A 17537-nucleotide genomic window follows, 5' to 3' on the forward strand; every position below is an offset into this window, starting at 1 on the left:
ATTGGTACAAAAGAAATGCTGCCAAATTTTTTCAAAATTTGGAGTGTTAGTACATAACTGCACAGGAATGTAATACTTTATTTGTTGTTTCAAAATAAACACTTTAGCTTTGTATACCATAGTAATGGAACATTTGGACATCTCAAAAGGATATATGGATAGGATCTCAAATACTTAAAAAAAGGGCAAGCTCCAAACATAAAGACATACGTATGTCTAATTATTGTTAATAATAGGGCTACAGGTAGACAGCTAGGATGAGCATCACTCGTGAAATACTTATACTCCAACGAGTTCGGGACAAGCTTATGGCTGCACATAATAGACAAAAGCCAATAGCAATTAGTGACCCTATCTCCAAACCATGTAAACCCTTAAAATATTTCAAAGATCGTAATAGACCCTACTTACATAGACGAGCTAAAGAAAACATAATATATGTTTAGGAGTATGGTTGGGGTTTGGGATGTGACATCAATAAAAAGCAGTGGGGATGCTTGATATACCTATCACCCATTTAGTACAAATTAGTTCTAATTAATTGTACTGGTGGTTGGTTGGCAACATGTAAAGATCCTTGCTCTCATCTGGTAGGAGTTCCGGCTTTAACTTCAACATGTATCAAAGTATCGTAATGTATTTTATATCAAGATATTATTCTATATTTTTTTCTTTACATAATGAGATTTTGCAAACAGTGTTTAAGTCTCTCATTATATGGGTCTGAATGATGGGATTTTAAATTCACACACACACACACACACACACACACACACACACACACACACACACACACACACACACACACACACACACACACACACACACACACTACACACACACACACACACACACTGCTAGGATAAAGTGTGAAAATCACTATATTGATACTGCTACTACTTGTGTACTGGTACTAGAGTTTGTTCTGGTACTAATGATACCCATGTACTGGTACTCGTACGGGTACTTATTATACTAGACTGACACTGATACTACTTATGTATTGATACTGGTGTTACTTGCGTACTGGTACTACACTGAACAGGTACCGGTACTTTACTAAAGTAAAAGGAAACTACACATGTACTGTTACTTTACTAAAGCAAAAGGGAGTTAACTATGTGGGTACTGGTACTTTATTGCTCTAAAATGATACTACTTATGAACCGATGCTACTTATGTACTAATACTGGGTTCACTTGTGTCCTGGTGCTATTCTGTACTGATATTGGTATTTTATTGTACTTTATTGCGCTGAACTAATAGTGTTGCCACTTGAGTGATATACTGGTCTAGGGACTGATACCTTTTGGGAATTTTACTAGTACGGGGGCTGCTTGTGAGACTGGTACTGTTGCTAACTGTGTGCTGGTACATGATTATTACTCAACTATTGCGACTCTGGTCTAGGAAACTGATTAAATGCACTAAATGAATGTTTGGTTATGATGACGGTGGCAGAATATTGTTATGGTCAGAATGGGTTTGAATTATAATGATTTGGGTAAAAGCTGCTCATATAGCAGTATGTGGTTGTGAATTACATTATGGATATGGAAATTGTGGTGCATCCCTTGTTTATACACTTTCTACTTCGACTAAATGGTTTTTGGGCCTAGTCACTAATGATGTTTTGCTAATTGTGTACTGGTACTGAATTAGTAATGGTACTAAACTGTTTGTGTACGATAATATACTAGACCAAAGCTACTTGAATATAGGTACTGTAGACACTCGTGTACTAGTGCTGAACTGGTACTAATAGTGGTATTGTAATATACACAACTAGTACTGGATACAGGTACTAATACTTTATTGTATTGAACTGATACTACTGCCACTTGTGCAATATACCGGTCCTAGGACTAGACTGTTTGTGTACAATAGTATACTGAACTGATACCGGGGCTACTTATGAGACTGGTACTGGTGCTAAGTGTGTGCTGGTAATGAGTGAACAAGTTATGGTACTTGGACTATTTGTTTACTATAAAAGACTACACCATCGCTATTTTGTGTACTGGTATTGGGGCCACTTGTGAACTAGTATTAAATTGATACTGGTATTGGTACTGGTTTATACTGAACTGTACTGATGCTACTTGGGTACTAGGATACTGGTATTGGTGTTAAAAAATGGGTGGACCTGTTGCCCGGCTAGGATAGTATAAGAATAGTGTGTAAATGTCCTTGGGAATTATCTAATGGGGCCAATTTCCCTAGGGAGTCCTTGATGTCTTAAAGTAACTAGTACTGTAACTGGTACTCTTTGGGTATAGTATTATACTATACTGGTACTGGTGCTACTAGTAAAATTGGTACTGGTATTGTATTGTACTGAACTTTAACACACACACACACACACACACACACTTTGCTAGGAATAGTGTGTTAATTTATCTATATTAACACTGGTGCTATTGATACTGGAGCCAGGTCTGGTACTGCTACTACTTGTGGATTGGTCGTGATACTAATACTATATTATTCTAGACTGATACTAGTACTATATTATACTAGACTGTTACTGGTGCTACATATGTAATGGTGCTGATGCTATGTATGTATATACTATACTGACACTGTAATTGGATTGTACTAAACTGGTATAACTGCTACTAGTGTGATACACTGGTATTGTAAACTGGTGAGGTTTTATACTGGGCTGGTATTGGTGCTACTTGTACTGGTACTTCTTGTGTACGGACACTGAATTTTTATTGGGTCTAGTAATGTATGTATACTATAATATATTGGACTAGTGCTACTTGTGTACTAGTACTGGTGCTACTTATGGACTGTTACTACACTGGTCCGGTACTGGTGATACTGGAACTGGTGAAAAAATAGTTTGATCCCTTATCCGACTAAGATATGGTAAGGAGTGTATGGACATTATGAACTGGCACTATTCTGTACTGGTATTGGTATGATATTATATTGTACTAGGACAATTGCTACTTATGTGATATACTAGTACTTGAATCGGTACTGTTTGTGTACAATATTATATTGGACTGATATAAGTGCTACTTGTAATACTGGTACTGATACTACTTGTGCATTGGTATTACACTGGTATTGGTGCTAGTATGGTTTTTGCTCTTTACTATTTGGGATGGTGCTACTTATGTACTGTTATACTGGAACTGGTAATTCTGGAACTGGTGTAAATTTAGGTGGTCTTTTTGCCCGGCTACGAAAATTTAAGGATATTTTGTTAAATTCCTTGAACATTATTTACTGGGGCTAATTGACCTAGGAAACCTTGGGTGAAACATAGTTCATAATTCGATGGTTGAGAATTTGGAGGTGTCTTAAAGGACACTTAATTGACGCATTAAATACCGCTACACACACACACACACACACACATCTATGTTCATTCGGTGGATTCCCTGGCTCTGTTATCCCTATCATTTTTTGCTTAACTTCACGGTGGCTCCACCCTGACAGGTCCGCACTATAGCACCCTCTAAGGGCTATCTCATTCTCTCTCCTTAGCTCTCTCCCCCTTTCTCTTTCTTTTTCTTTCCCCCCATCTCTCTCTCTTCCCCTGTCTCTGTACTAGACAACGCTACTGTATTTGTTGTACTTCTTGATGATGGGCCCACCATACTGCACTGGAGGAACGTTTTCACTTGCTCCAAAACACTATAAAGGTGAGCTCCCATGCTCACTTAGTATTGGTACTATATGCTTCTGTTGTGTGTATGTGTGCACTTGAGAGTTGTTATTTGTACATTGGGATTGGGAGGGTGTTACCCACAAGTGGTGTTGTGTTAAAGTTGTTGACTCAATGGCAAAAGGCAAAGATAAGCAGGCTGCTCCGACTCAATCTCAGGTGACCTATGGCTTTGTTTTTAACTTTTGTTTGAACTATTTGGTTGTGATATGATTCACTTGTTGTAATAGTCGGCATGCATATGCCGGATTATACATGAATGGAAACTTCCACTGCATCACTTACTACGGGGAGGTACATTACGGGTTTAGGAAAGGTTTTTAGTTTGTGATTAACTTATCATTGGCATGTATATGTGTATCCTTCTGTTTGCGCTGTGAAATTCTGTTTGAGGTTAGTGAGTATGGGCAATAAGTAGCTATGGGTGTTTTCATTTGCATAGGTTTAGAATACTTTTAAAGGTGGTATCCTCTTACAAACATAGGATAAATGTTCCCCGGAGTTACGATTTTTTGCTAAAATATAATGAAAAAAAGCTCTTGCAAATGGCCCTATATGATAGGATTGATTGAGGGGTTAACATACAACCTGGTATACTCTGTTATGGCTGTCGTGGCTAGTATGATACTGATGTTGTGTCTTTAAGTTGGTTATTGAGCTTACCACTACCACTCGGTTTCATTCTATACTGATCTAGTGTTATGGATTTAGAATTTTAACATTTGATCTCTTAGCCATGAATGGGTGATGTGTACATGGTTATGATTGATTGTGGGCACAATGGTTATTAGACTGATGTGTGCTTGTGGGGTTGGTACTAAGCTTACCATGCTTGCTCAGATATGCTCTATGCCGACGTAGTGGTAGTATATTGATCCTTTGTAAAAGTGTTCAACTTGGCCAAATATGATTATTAATGTTGTGAACAGGGCTATGACTGATTGTGGCTGAGTATGGTAAGATAATGGTTATCAAAGGTTGTGGATTATGGTAAATACGGTTGTAAATGGGCACCTCATAAAGCTGTTAATGGCTGTTTATTGGATCAAAGTTATGGACCATTGAGTCTCTCTCGAGGACCTGAACATTGGTGTTCTAAATCATAGTTATGGACCGTGGCGTTCCTTGTAAAGGAAACCATCGCCGATTATATGAGTTGCTTCATATTTCTTATTAATTATCTTTGAAAACATTTTTAGTTGGGTGACATCTATAACATGTGGGATACCCATGCATCACCTGCATACAATGTCAATACTAATTGAAAGTTGTGTTGTTTCCATGGGTGCAGGTGAGGGTTACCTTCTCAACTATGGTTTTCAAAGTTCCTTGGAGTGAAGATGGTGGATTAATACATCTTCAAGCTCTTACTCTATTGTACTTATGTATAAAGTCTGTTCTGTACCATGAATGGGAATTATACCACCTTTTCACTGACATAGTTTCTAGTGTCTTTTGTAATTTGAAAGAATTCTTTGGTGTTTATGTTATATTGTTATTTGAACACACACACACACACACACACACACACACACACACACACACACACACACACACACACACACACACACCTATGGATGTATACACATATATATCTTTTGATCTCGTTGGCTCTATGGGAGCCTCCTCTCTCTCTCTCTGAGATAATCTCTTTTTGGCTCTATGGGAAATGGGAGCAACCTTATATATATTTATATATTTTGCTCTAGTTGGATATATGGGAGCATCCTCTCTCTCTCTCTCTCTCTCTCTCTCTCTCTCTCTCTCACACACACACACACACACACACACACACACACACACACACACACACACACACACACACACACATACACATACACACACACTTACTTTTTTGGCTCTATGGGAGCTTGGAGCATCCCTCCCTTCCTCATCCCCCCCCCCCCCCCCCCCCCCCCCCCCCCCCCTTGTTTTGAGTAATAGATCTTGAGTTCGACTTCTCAAATTGATCTCTAAGATCCTTTGGGTTTTTTTCTACAACATTTGAAATTATCCTCATGGGTGTGTGTGTGTGTGTGTGTGTGTGTGTGTGTGTGAGAGAGAGAGAGAGAGAGAGAGAGAGAGAGAGAGAGAGAGAGAGAGAGAGAGAGAGAGAGATACACACACACAAACACACACATATAGATACATTAGAAATCCTCCTCATGGTGTGTGTGTGTGTGTGTGTGCGCGAGAGAGAGAGAGAGAGAGAGAGAGAGAGAGAGAGAGAGAGAGAGAGAGAGAGAGAGAGAGAGAGAGTCATTAAATAAAATATCTAACTTTACCAAATGATTTTCTCATATTAGAACTAATCATTTAATATGGGAAAATAAAAGGGAAACAAGAGTTAGGATATAGATATGTGCTTCTAGATTTATCTCAACAGGGGACCAAAAGGAGAAATGATTGCATCTCAATAGGGGTCCAAAAGGAGACGGTCTACCAAAGAGCAATGTGCAATAAGTGCTTCTAGGTTTACCTCAGCAACAAGGGACCAAGAGGAGAGATGGTTACATCTCAATAGGGGTCCAAAAGGAGGAATCCCAAATCCCGAGCGAGTTTTTCCAAGCAATTATTAAACCAAGCAAAAATTATCAATATACGATTTTGAAAATCCCAAACTAATCAAGATACTTCTACTTAATTTAATAATTATTCACACAGGTGTTTTTATTTAGTTCTTTTACTCTAGTCAAGCCAAGATAGAGGTGCTGGCTATTAAAGGACATTAAGTTGAGAATGGATGATGATAGCACATTGTAAAGGATAAATACTAGGCTCCACATTCCCTATTTGCAACCTCATGTATGCATTGTAGGGAACCATGATGCGCACACTCTCTCCCTCCCTCCCTCTCTCTTTCTCTCTCTATCTCTCTCTCGAAGTTTCAAAGAGGCTAGTTTAAGCGCTTTGTCAAGCTACTTGTAGCACCACGTGTCGACACGTGGTGCTAAAGGAAGTTTCAAAAAAATTAATTTAAGTGCTTGGTGGAGTTGCATGTAGCACCATGTGTCAACACGTGGTGCTAAAGAAAGTTTCAAAGAGGCTAATTTAAGCGCTTCGTGGAGTTGCTTGTAGCACCATGTGGCAACACGTGGTGCTAAAGAAAGAGGTTAGTTTAAGCGCTTTGTGGAGCTGCTTGTAGCACCACATGTTTCATGTGGTACTACAGGAAGTTTCAAAGAGGCTAATTTAAGCGCTTTGTGGAGTTGCCTGTAGCACCATGTGTCGACACGTGGTGCTAAACAAAGTTTCAAAGAGGATATAATTTAAGCGCTTCATGGAGCTTCTTGTAGCACCAACAGGCGACACGTGGTGCTAAAGGAATTTTCAAAGAGGCTAGTTTAAGCGCTTTGTGGAGCTGCTTGTAGCACCACATGTGGACACGTGGTGCTACAGGAAGTTTCAAAGAGGATAATTTGAGCGCTTTGTGGAGTTGCCTATAGCACCACATGTCGACACGTGGTGCTAAACAAAGTTTCAAATAGGCTAATTTAAGCGCTTCGTGGAGCTGCTTGTAGCACCACATGCCGACACGTGGTGCTACAGGAAGTTTCAAAGAGGCAAATTTAAGCGCTTTGTGGAGTTGGCTAAAGAAAGTTTCAAAGGGGCTAATTTAAGTGCTTTGTGGAGTTTCATGTAGCACCCCGTGTCGACACGTGGTGCTAAAGGAAGTTTAAAAGACGCTAGTTTTAGTACTTTGTGGAGCTGCATGTCGACGTGGTGCTAATGCAAGTTTCAAAGAGGCTAATTTAAGCGCTTTGTGGAGCTGCTTGTAGCACCATGTGTTGACTCGTGGTGCTAAAGGAAGTTTCAAAGAGGCTAATTTAAGTGCTTTGTGGAATTGCATGTAGCACCACATGTTGACATGTGGTGCTAAAGGAAGTTTCAGAGAGGCTAGTTTAGTGCTTTGTGGAGTGCATGTAGCACCACGTGTTGGCACATAGTGCTATAGGAATATCCAAAACGGATTTAAGTCATTTGCAAAGTTGCTTATAGCACCACGTGTCGGCATGTGGTGCTAAAAAGAGTTTCAAAGAGGTTAATTTAAGCACTTTGTGGAGTTTCTTGTAGCACCACGTGGGGACACGTGATGCTAAAGGAATTTTCAAAGAGATTAGTTTAAGCGCTTTGTGGAGCTACGTGGTGCTTGTAGCACCACGCGTCAAAAACGTGGTGCTACAAGAAGTTTCAAAGAGGCTAATTTAAGTGCTTTGTGGAGTTGCATGTAGCACCACATGTTGACACGACGCTAAAGAAAGGTTCAAAGAGGCTAATTTAAGCGCTTTGTGGAGTTGCATGTAGCACCACGTGTCGACATGTGATGCTAAAGAAAGTTTCAAAGAGGTTAATCTAAGCGCTTTGTGGAGCTGCTTGTAGTTGACACGTGTTGCTACAAGAAGTTTCAAAGAGGCTAATTTAAGCGCTTTAGTGGAGTTTCCTGTAGCACCACGTGTTGACATGTGGTGCTAAAGAAAGTTTCAAAGAGGCTAATTTAAGCGCTTTATGGAGTTTCCTGTAGCACCACGTGTCGACACATGGTGCTAAATGAAGTTTAAAAGAGGCTAATTTAAGCGCTTTGTGGAGCTTCTTGTAGCACCACGTGTTGACAGGTGGTGTTACAAGAAGTTTCAAAGAGGATAATTTAAGCGCTTTGTGGAGTTGCCTATAGTACCCAGTTGGAGAGGGGGAATGGGGGAAAACGCCCGACACAAACACAAGGGCCTCTCTATAGCTCAGGGTATCCACAACACCCCTATCCTCTCGGAAAACACCTTCAAAAACACACTTTACACTAGCAGACCACTGCCTGCCCAATTTCCACTGCTCACACACTCCATAAACCCGCCACACAAAGCACACTTGCTGCCATGGTCTGTCTCCACCTTTACACACGCTCATAGCCACTCAATCTCACTCTCTCACGCAAAACACCGTCGGTCCGGGGGGGTACACACTTCCACACAACCGGCACCGAGGGGAAACATGAAAGCAGGAGAAAGAGAAGGGGGGAAGGGGAAACAACAGCAAGAGGGGGCAACGGTGGCTTGATTTCACTTTAAAAGGCATGTACACTGGATTGCACTGCCATCACTATGGTCATTTTCAAGAAGATGTTACAAAGGGGTTAGCTTGTCAGAGACCTCCGCTTTGCAGGCTTCAAACGACATAAAAAAAAAGCCTCGAAAAAAAGCCCCTAATTTGATGAAAATTTGACTTTTATGGGGGGAGGTCTTCAATTTTGGAAATTGTCCTTTCATTGGTCCATCTGGTACCCTAATTTGGTATGTTTGGGAAGGGGGCACCGCTTTGCTTCATCTGCTCTCTTCCTCTCTCTTTTGCACTTGGGAGGGCATTAGCGAGGTCACTATTTCTCCCTAGGCTTCTTTTTATTTTTTATTTTTCTTCTTTCATTTTTACCCCTTTGGGGGGGCTATCTTGCACTGCTCCTTGATTTTTACCCTTGACTATCTTTTATCCGATTCATACCTGCCTTCTCTCTCTCTCTCTCTATTTTCTCTCTCCTCTTCTTCTCTTTGGTCCCGCCCTTGTCTTGAAGTGGGTCCACCCCTTTGCACTTGTTCCATATAGTTGCCTTCGAGCCTTCCCTCTCTCTCTCTCTCTCTCTCTCTCTCTCTCTCTCTCTCTCTCTCTCTCTCTCTCTCTCTCTCTCTCTCTCTCTCTCTCTCTCTCTCTCTCTCTCTCTCTCTCTCTCTCTGTGGCTCACTTTCATGCTGCGGGACCCGCCCCTTAACCATGCACCGGGGAGGGGGGGCATTAGCGAGGTCTCTATTGCCCTCCCCCCTTTTACCTTCAAAAAATAGGGATTCCAACGGCTGGCATGCGCCCTTTCTCAGATATTGCCACGTCATCACCTCCCCTTTCTTCCTCACGCGGGCGCGCGCCACCGCGCCACCCATCCTGGCCAAAACCCGCGTCCTGCGTCATCTGTGCTGGCTCACACAAGTGCCGTCCGGCATCTGCCATAACTTGCAGCAAGAGAGAGCTCCCTCTCTCACTTCCATGCTTTCCAAGGGGCTCCAGGCCCAGCTTAAATACCCCCCATTCACAAGTACCTTTTGCGCATATGGGTTTAGTCCTGTTCACGTGGTAGACCGTGGGGTGTTTGCCCTTGGGGCCCTCCAAGCTCCTAAAAAATCCTTCCATTTTAAATTAAAAAAAACCTTTTTTTGCTTGCATTGGATGCTCTGTCATATCTTGCTCAGAGGCCGGTTCCTTGAGCCGCAAAACCCGTCGGATTCCCCTCGTGTTGGGCCAATCTCAGCGCCTTCAAATCCTTCTAGGATCTCTATCCGAGGCCATCAAAAATAGAGAAAAATCATCTGCAAACCTTTCACCGCCAAATGCTCCCTTTTTTCCCAAGCCGTAACTTGGATCTCGAGGCTCAGAATCATGAGCCGCGACTTCCTGTTGACTTCACTCAGCTTGCTCTACCTGCTTGAACCTTGTCGAGGCCTAAAAAACGCCAGATGGTGCATTCTTCAATGCGGGCCAGTGGGCATCAACCCGGCCCCTAGAAAATCTTCAAATAATCCTAACTTGCTAACCAGAGCGCCGATTCGCAATCCGAGAAGACAAGCACGCTCCATAATTTGAGCTCTACACATGTGTCCACTGACATCAACCTGGGCCACTTGTCCCCAGCTTCCCTATCCGTTGGGGATCTGCTACACACTCTATCTTTAAACTGCAATATCTTAAGCATCGGGGCTCCGTTTGACAAGCCATCTGGACTAGCTTCTAGAGCACATTGAACACTACATTCCAGAGCAATGAATTGGCATTTTGTACATCTTCGTCGACCATCCCAATTGAGCCAACTTGGAGCTATTTTAGCCTACAAAGCTGCTTTGGGCATACATTCCCGCCTCCCTTTGGCTGCCTAGGACCTTGGTATCTACCCTAGCCTTTTGCACTGCACTTGCCTGCTGCCTTTGCCTGGCGTAGACCATTTCCTAGCTTAGACCAACGTTGGCTGCACCATCATTGCCCAGCCCCCTCATCGAACATTTATGTTCGACCAAAAGCATATGCACAAGACTTTAAAACTGGCACACCAAATTGACGATTAAAAGCATTTGCAAAAACTGCAACCCTATGTACAAGCTATGTACAAAAGCTTCATCTTCTTTATCTCGCACACCGCATGCTTTAGGTGGGTTTCCCACCCCCCTTGACTACAATTTGATGTACCTTGGGCACTAAATCCCTCTCAAAATACAGCTTGAGCTGCACACCATTCACCCTCTTCCTAAGAAGCTTGCCATTTGCTCTTACCAGCTGATAGGTTCCATTCGGAAAGGCCTTTTGCACTTTATATGGACCTGTCCACTTCTTCTTGAACTTCTTCTAGAATGTGAAATCCACGTAGCTTTCGTACTTCATGACCAGGTCTCCTTCTTCTATCTTCTTGTCTGGCAGGTTCTGATTGAACTTGGCAACCCGCTTCTCTCTCTGTTTCACATAGTAGTCTGCCGCTGCCACTCTGTCCATCTGCAAAGTCTCTAAACTGGCTATCCGATCCTGTAGAACCCCTTGTTGAGTGGCATTGACACGCCACATACTCTTCAAAGCACCTAGCTGCACATGCACCGGCAACACAACCTCCTTACCATAGACTAGTTTGAATGGAGTGAAATTTACAACTACTTTATAGGACGTTCTATACGCCCACATACACTTCTCTAGATTTGTCTTCCACTCAGCTTCCTATTTATACACGTACTTCGTTAACATTTTGAAGATTTGCCCATTAGCACTCTCGACTAGACCATTGCATTGGGGGTGATAGGGCGAAACCGATGCTGAATCTTTAACTTTTCCACTTATGCACTCATGAGATTACTTCTAAACCCCTGACCCCTATCGGAAACTAACACCCATGGAACACCAAAACGGAAACAGATGTTATCAAACACAAACTAAGCCACCACATTAGCATTTACTTCCTTCACTGCTTTGGCCTCGACCCATCTTGTAAGGTAGTCAATGGCTACCACCACGTACTTTTTACCACTGGTAGACTTTGGGAGAGGACCTATAGCATCCAGACCCCACTTCTCAAAAGCACTTTGTGCGATGATGGCACCTTGTGACTTCGCTACCAGTTGTCTTTCACCTATAGTCTGACACTCGTGGCACGTCTTGCACCAATAATGCACGTCCTTCACGATGGAAGGCCACCAAAAGCCTGCTCTAAGTACTCAAAACAGAACTTGGTCCTTACCATGATGTCCGCTTTCTTCATGGCATTGCTCCAGCACCATTCCTATCTCTTCTTCGTACAACACCCTTCTAAGCACTCCGTCATGCCCATAGTTCATAAGATCCTCACCTACCAGTGTGAATTTGCGGGCCTTTTGCACCACTCTTCTCTTCTGCAGCTTGGACAAACCCTCTGAACATTTCCCTGTACTCAAAAACCCTTCAATCTCTTTAAGAGTCTCCCTATCTGCATAAGTGGCTGGGGCCACATATAGACCTGCAACATGCACCTGTACTTTGCTACTTGCTAACTGCTGTGCCTCTTGGTTCTGCTCTCTTCTCACATGCTTGAATTGAACTTCTTCAAAAGACCTTAGCAGAACCAATGCTTCAAAGAATCTTTCTTTACCTGCCATTGGCCTAATAGTTGCTTGATGGCTAGCAACGTATCTCCCTTCCTTAAGAACAATCTTGTGCTCTACTCCCCTTGCACCACACAAATTCTTGTATTCCATCGCAAATAGGTTTGGATAGGAATCACACAATTGAACATAACCCTTCTTTTCTCCCTTGGTTAAATCTTCACTTAACATGCTCGAAACCTCCTCTATGCTTAAACCATGAGCTTGAGCCTGCATGCCTTCTTCTGTAGGTGGGGAGTCGTCTATGGTGACTCCGAATAAATATTCATCTATCTTTAGCATGGTGTCCTCACTCTCCTCTTCCTCAGTGCTAGTATAGCCTTCATCATAGCCGGTCTCTGTCTTGTACTCATAGCTCGTCATGTTGCCCTCATCTTAACTGCCATAGGACGAGAACTGCTCTCCTTGGTCTTCACATCAAGCACAATCTGCCTTCCCCTCTCTTTCTCAGGTAAGGTGAACACTTTGCTCTCCCAATCTTGCTTAGTACCTATCGCCAAAAGCCATGGCCTACCCAAAATGATCGAATAAACATTATCCCCTTCTTTCATTACAAAAAAACATCAGGCACTCTATGCCCATCACCTTGAACTTCACATCCTGAGCCACACCCAGACACCTGGGTTTAGTATGGTTAGCCATCCTCATGTGCATTCAACTTGACTACTGCCTTGACCCCTGTCTTTTTCATGGCTTCTTTTGTCATGATGCAAACCTGCGCTTCACTGTCTATGTAGGCTTGGACCCACATCCTCTTTTCTATAATCGCATCCACTAGCGGAAGAACATCAATGGGGTTACCTACCCTCAAAGCCATATTTTGCACCGCTTTCACATTTCCCTTAGCTCTCGGTAGTGTGGTGCTAACACTTGTGGACCACTGCCTCCTTAACTTTGGATTTAAAGCTAACAGCTGACCGAAAGTGATATTTGCCTTATGATTTTGAACATCACTTACCAGATTTGAACTCGGGATAGCCACACCCTAACTGGAAATCTGCCTGTTTGATTTTGCGACGCCTCCTTCTTTTGCTAGGTTTGGGATGCTCTCTACCTTCATACACCTTCTCTTTGCCTTTGCAAGCTCAGGTTTCCCGCTCTGTCTCTGTCTCCTTCTCAACTCTCGCTCTCTTATTGGCCAAAATCTCGACATCCTGCTTATCCAACCCTATGATGTTTACTCTTGGGACCTCACCTCTGTTTGGTGGAGCTGGCTGCACAGGATTCTCCACCGCTTGCCCTCTTGGACCATTGAATTTCCCTTGACCTCGACCTCTACCAAAAAGCGGGTAGATGCCTTCTCTCTCTCTTTGTGGTTGAGGACAATCAGGTGCATAGTGCCCCTCTTCTCCACAATGGTAGCACCTACCTGGCAGTGGCCTTGCCCTGCCCCTTGCTCCTCTTGGCTGTCCTCTATCCATGACACTGAGCCGCAACTCCTGCATTTGCTCGGATAAATCTTGCATCGTGCATATTCAATTTTGTGGCACAACAGATGCACCTCGGTTTCCATGATTTTCTTCGTGTATAGCCTCCCTCGGACTCTGGGGTTGAACATGGGCCATTGTCTCGTAGCCTGACAGACCCTGCTCTATCTTCTTCTTTATCTTTCTGTTCTTTGATCGTGCAATCGCTACCGCACCATTGTAATTCTCTGGACTCTCGAAATCTACTTTCTCTCTTACCTTGGGATGCAGACACGCCATGAACTTATCTAGCTTGAAGTAGTCTCCATTAGCCAATTGCATGGCCATCGCTAATTCTGCCCAACACTCTTCAAAATGACTTAAAAATAGATTATATTCTTCACTTACATCTTGCTTAAGCGCCTTCAGATTTGCATCCATCTTGACTGGGGATTCCTCTTTGCGAAAGTCGTGAAGAAACCTCGCCCATAGAGCCGGCCATGCCTGCCTTGACTCGCCTTCCAACGCTTCATACGAGACTTTGCTTTACCATGCATTACCAAAGGAAAAGTATACATCTTGCTATCCTTGTTTGGCATACGCAATGATAGCATATACAACTCAAAATCTGACATCCACTCATGAAGACTCTCTTCGCTTGTGAACACCGGTCCATAACTTCTTGCTGCCATGACTTCCAATGCGAAAAACTGCTTCTTTTCGATTAATTGGGAGCAATCAGTGTGCTCCTCAGTAAAATCACCAAAAGATGGAGAGGGGGAATGGGGGAACACGCCCGGCACAAACACAAGGGCCTCTCTATATCTCAGGGTATCCACAACATCCCTATCCTCTCAGAAAACACCTTTGAAAACACACTTTACACTAGCAGACCACCGCTTGCCCAATTTCCACTGCTCACACACTCCATAAACCTGCCACACAAAGCACACATGTTGCCATGGTCTGTCCCACCCTTACACACGCTCACAGCCACTCAATCTCACTCTCTCACACAAAACACCGTCGTTCGGGGGGGGGGGGGGGGGTACACACTTCCATGCACAACGGGCACCTAGGGGAAACATGAAAGCAGGAGAAAGAGAAGGGGGGAAGGGGAAACAACAGCAAGAGGGGGCAACGGTGGCTTGATTTCACTTCAATAGGCATGTACATTGGCTTGCACTACCATCACTATGGCCATTTTCAAGAAAAAGTTACAAAGGGGTTAGCTTGTCAGAGAACTCCGCTTTGCAGGCTTCAAACGACACCAAAAAAGCCCCGAAAAAAGCCCCTAATTTGATGAAAATTTGACTTTTATGGGGGGGGGGGGGGGCGGGGGGGGGGGGGGGGGGGGGTTCTTCAATTTTGGAAATTGTCCTCTCATTGGTTGATCTAGTACCCTCATTTGGTATCTTTGGGAAGGGGGCACCGCTTTGCTTCATCTGCTCTCTTCCTCTCTCTTTTGCACTTGGGGGGGGGCATTAGCGAGGTCGCTATTGCCCCCTAGGCTTCTTTTTATTTTTTATTTTTCTTCTTTCATTTTTACCCCTTTGGGGGGGCTATCTTGCACTGCTCCTTGATTTTTACCCTGACTATCTTTTATCCGATTCATACCTTCCTTCTCGCTCTGTCTTTTCTCTCTCCTCTTCTTCTCTTTGGTCTTGGCCTTTGCCCGCAAGCCTTGTCTTGAAGTGGGTCCACCCCTTTGCACTTGGTCCATATATTTGCCTTCGGGCCTTCCCTCTCTCTCTCTCTCTCTCTCTCTCTCTTCATCTCTCTCTCTCTCTCTCTCTCTCTCTCTCTCTCTCTCTCTCTCTCTCTCTCTCTCTCTCTCTCTCTCTCTCTCTCTCTCTCTCTCTCTCTCTCTCTCTCTGGCTCACTCTCGTGCTGCGGGACCTGCCCCTTAACCATGCACCGGGGAGGGGGACATTAGCGAGGTCGCTATTGCCCTCCCCCTTGTTACCTTAAAAAACTAGGTCTTCCAATGGCCGTGTGCATGCACCCTTTCTCGAATATTGCCATGTCATCACCTCCCCCTTTCTTCCTCACGCGGGTTCGCGCCACTGTGCCACCCATCCTTGCCAAAACATGTGCCCTGTGCCGCCTGCGCTGGCTCATACAATGCCGTCTGGCATCCGCCATAGCTCACAGCAAGAGAGAGCTCCCTCTCTCACTTCCATGCTTTCCAAGGGGCTCCCGGCCCACCTTGAAAACCCCCCATTCACAAGTACCTTTTGCGCATATGGGTTTAGTCCTGTCCACGTGGCAGCCCGAGGGGTGTTTTGTCTTGGGGCCCTCCAAGCTCCTCAAAAATCCTTCCATTTTAACTAAAAAAAAAACTTTTTTTGCCTGCATTGGATGCTCTGTCATATCTTGCTCAGAGGCCGGTTCCCTGAGCCACAAAACCCGTCGGATTCCCCCCACCGGGCGAAGCTCACCGCCTTCAAATCCTTCTTGGCTCTCTATCCGAGGCCATAAAAAACAAAGAAAAATCATCTGCAAACCTTTCATCATCAAATGCTCCCTTTTTTCCCAGGCCGTAACTCTGTGCTCAGGGCTCAGAATCATGATCCGTGACTTCTTGATGACTTCACTTGGCCTGCTCTACCTGCTTGAACCCTATCGAGGCCTAAAAAAGCCAGATGGCGCATTCTTCAATGCGGGCCAATGGGCATCGACCCGTCCCCTGGAAACTATTCAAATAACCATAACTTGCTAACCAGAGCCCCGATTTGCAATCCGAGAAGACAGGAACGCTCCATAATTTGAGCTCTACACATGCATTTATTAACATCAACCTAGGCCACCTGTCCCTAGCTGCCCTATCGGTTGGGGATCTGCTACACAGTCTATCTTTAAACTGCAATATCTTGAGCATCGGGGCTCCGTTTGACAAGTCGTCTAGACTGGCTTCTAAAGCACATTGAACACTACATATGAGAGCACTGACTTGGCATTTTTTATATCTTCATTGGCCATCCCAATTGAGCCAACTTGGAGCTATTTTAGCCTAAAAAGCTGCTTTGGCATACATTCCCGCCTCCCTTTGGCTTCCTAGGACCTTGGTATCTGCCCTAGCCTTATGCACTACACTTGCCTGCTTCCTTTTCCTGGCGTAGACCATTTCCTAGCTTAGACCAACTTTGGCTGCACCAACGTGTTGGCACGTGGTGCTAAAGGCAACTCCACAAAAGCGCTTAAATTAGCCTCTTTGAAACATCCTTTAGCACCACGTGGCGACACGTGGTGCTAAAGGATGTTTCAAAGAGGCTAATTTAAGTGCTTTGTGGAGTTTCATGTAGCACCACGTGTTGACACATGGTGCAAAAGGAAGTTTCAAAGAGGCTACTTTGTGGAGCTGCACGTAGCACCATGTGTCGGCACATGGTGCTATAAGAATATCCAAAGGGAATTTAAGCCATTTGTAAAGCTGCTTGTAGCACCATGTGTTGCCACATGCTACTCTAGGAAGCTTCAAGAGGTTAATTTTAGTGCTTTGTGGACTTGTCTATAGCACCACGTGTCGATACGTGGTGCTAAAGGAAGTTTCAAAGAGGCTAATTTAAGCATTTTTGGAGCTGCCTGTGCCATCACGTATTGATATGTGGTGCTATAGGAATATTCAAAGAGACTTTAAGCCATCTGGAGAGTTTATTATAGCACTATGTGTTGGCACGTGGTGCTATTGGAAGCTTCATAAGGGCTAATTTAAGCAATTTATGGAGCTACTGGTAGCACCATTTGTCAGCACGTGGTGTTATAAGAAGCTTCAAAGAGACTAATTTAAGCGATTTA

Source organism: Adiantum capillus-veneris, chromosome 18 (assembly GCF_014529385.1).
Source record: "Adiantum capillus-veneris isolate H3 chromosome 18, ASM1452938v2, whole genome shotgun sequence".
NCBI lineage: Eukaryota > Viridiplantae > Streptophyta > Polypodiopsida > Polypodiales > Pteridaceae > Adiantum > Adiantum capillus-veneris.